Source organism: Dryobates pubescens, chromosome 13 (genome assembly GCF_014839835.1).
Source record: "Dryobates pubescens isolate bDryPub1 chromosome 13, bDryPub1.pri, whole genome shotgun sequence".
Classification (NCBI taxonomy): Eukaryota; Metazoa; Chordata; class Aves; order Piciformes; family Picidae; genus Dryobates; species Dryobates pubescens.
In genome coordinates, this window is record NC_071624.1 from 8,312,924 (window position 1) to 8,315,741 (window position 2,818).

The window sequence follows — 2,818 nt, forward strand, 5'->3', positions numbered from 1 at the left end:
CAAGATCACCGAGTTCCATCAGCAGCTAACTCTGCCAAGTCTGGGCACATCTCAGCACCACCTCTATGCCTCTTTGAAACACTTTAAGGGATGGGGATTCAACCACCTCCCTGGGCAGCCTGTTTCAGTGTTTGAGAACCCTTTCAGTTTCTTCCAAGATCTAACTGAGACCTCCCCTGCTGCCATGAAGGCCATTTCCTCCCATCCTATCACTTGCTGCTGGGGAGAAGGGACCAACCCCCACCCAGTTCTAATCTCCTTTCATGGAACTGTAGAGCGAGATGGTCACCCCTCAGCCTCCTTTTCTCCAGACTAAACAGCCCCATTTCCATCACCTGCTCCTCACCAGAACTGTTCTCCAGACCTCAGACCATCATTGTTGCTCTTCTCTGGACTTGCTCCAGCACCTCAATGTCCTTGGAGTGAGGGCCTCAAAACAATCGCTGTCCTGGTCCTGCTGGTCATATTGCTGACGCAGACCACAACACTGTTGGCCTTCTTGGCTCTGCCAGGCTGCAGCCTGAGGAGCAACTTCCCTGGCCAGCAGCAAGTCACGGGCTGAGAGCAAGGTTTATACACAAGAGCCAAAACCAACAAAGCACAAAGCTGGCTGCAGGGGAAACCAAGAAAGAAAATAACACACAGAGTTTCCAGCTCTGCCCTTTTCCCTCAGCCACCAGGGGAAAAAACGCCCCAAATATTTGAGAGGCCAGTCATGAGGCATGGCCCAGAAAACACATGCAGCTCTCCAACAGCCCATGGCACACTCTGGCCTGGGGACAGCCCCAGCTCAGTCACGAGCTGGCCGAGGAGGCTGAGGCAACTCCATCCAGCTGCAAAGCTGCAGAACGCTGCTGCCAACTCCCCCACAGAGCAGGGTAAGCGGTCTGTGACTTAAACCATGCCAGCCATGCACAGCAGCACTGCAGCTGCCTTGAGTTTTCCAGTGCAGCTGAGCCAAGAACCTTTTCTGTTAAGTTTTTTGGGTGGTGGTTTGGTTTTTTTCCCTATGTGATTATTGGAGCCCTGGAGCAGGCTGCACAGGGAGGTTGTGGAGTCTTCTCTGGAGACTTTCAAACCTCACCTGGATGCATTCCTGTGTGACCTATTCTGGGTGGTCCTGCTCTGGCAGAGGGGTTGGACTTGATGATCTTTCAAGGTCCCCTCCAACCCCTAACATTCTGTGATTAAGTCCTTCTCATTCAGACTACAGAGTAAATAGGCATCCAAAAAAATCCACAGCCCCCAAAGCCCTGTGTGTGGAGGAAGCATGAGATCTGGCCACCAGGCTGACCTCAAGTGTCAAGTGTGTTAAGCAGAAGCAAAGAGATGGCACCACTGAGAAAGAGGCCAATGAAGACAGAGTTGAGAAGAAGCATTTAAGCACACAAATACAAAATTAAGGAATACTTTTAATAACTTCAAACCAACCACAGCCTCCTGCTACCTTTCCCCCTTACTTCAGGAGGCTGGTGCTTGGCCTCTGCTCTTCAAGGAGACCAATCATTGCAAGTAGAGTAACTACCCAAAGACACAACAGTATTCTCACTTCAGCATTACAGACTCAAAGCAGGCAGCCTAGGAAAGATCTTCAGCTAAAGTAGTTCAAAACATGGCAAACAATTCTCTGGCTGCAGGAATATATATAACATACTTCACAAATATTACCCTCTTCACCTCCTGCATGGGCTGTAGAAGAGTCACTGGGTTCACAAGACTAGAAATGCAAGGCCCAGCTTCATTACAACAAGCACAGGTCTTTGCTAAAGACTATTCTTGCTCTTCCCAACAGTACTAACACTTGGCAATGCTACAGGGGGACAGAGGATACCCCACACAGAAAGCAAAAGAACACAACAGATCAGCTGAGTGATGAAGGAAGCATCAAACCAGAGAGCAGAGCACAAAAGGTCACCAGGAGATGGCTACCCCTTTCTACCCTGAAACAAAAGGGGAAGCAACAAAAAACAATGAAAGATATTAATGCTTACAGGACTTTGCAATATGCAGTGTGGAGAGCAATCACCCTGACATAGGTACTGCACACCCTATCACAGCAAAGAGCTCTGTGAAGCTACTTGACAGGACAGCTGTGTTTTAAGGCTGCTGAGAAAGGAGAAGCTGAAGGGACAGCACAGCACCAGGGTCTTGCCTCCCACATGACAAACCTGAACGCTGCTGGAAGATCTGCTTTGGATAACCAATGCTCCTGCCCAGAGCACGGGGAGGAGGAGAGCAAATGTGCCTTGGACAGTTCAGCAATAGGCTGAATCACTGCCCTCCAATACTCCAAGCAGCCTACTGAGCTAGCTCCAATGACAGGCATCCTCTTCATCTTCACTGCAAATCTGATAGTTGACATCACACAGGCAGTGGCAACTTTGGCTTCAAACACCGCAAACCAATGAGAACAAACTGGGAAAAACCTCACACTTCTTTCCCCTCTTCACCGAGCATCTTCCTCAGGAGGAGGAATCACACTAATGTACCAGCAGCTCCTTGACCTTCCCTCTCATTCTGCCACAACTGCTGGCTCATTACAAAAAACCCAAAGCCTCTTAGTGCAGTGACTGGAGCAGGAGACAGGGACTGCACAGCCAACGTCTGCCACGCTGCACTTCACATGCAGTGTTGCTATCAATCCAAACATGTGCCCACCTCACAGTTTCAAGCTAAGGCCCTACTAAAACTCTGCCACTTGGAGAGTGCACACATGTCTATGAGAGAAGTATGGGAAGGAGAAGCAGAGTAAAACAATAAAAGCCCTCCCAAGAACAGCGGGAATCACCCAAGGACACAGGCACCGCAGGCGGCACAC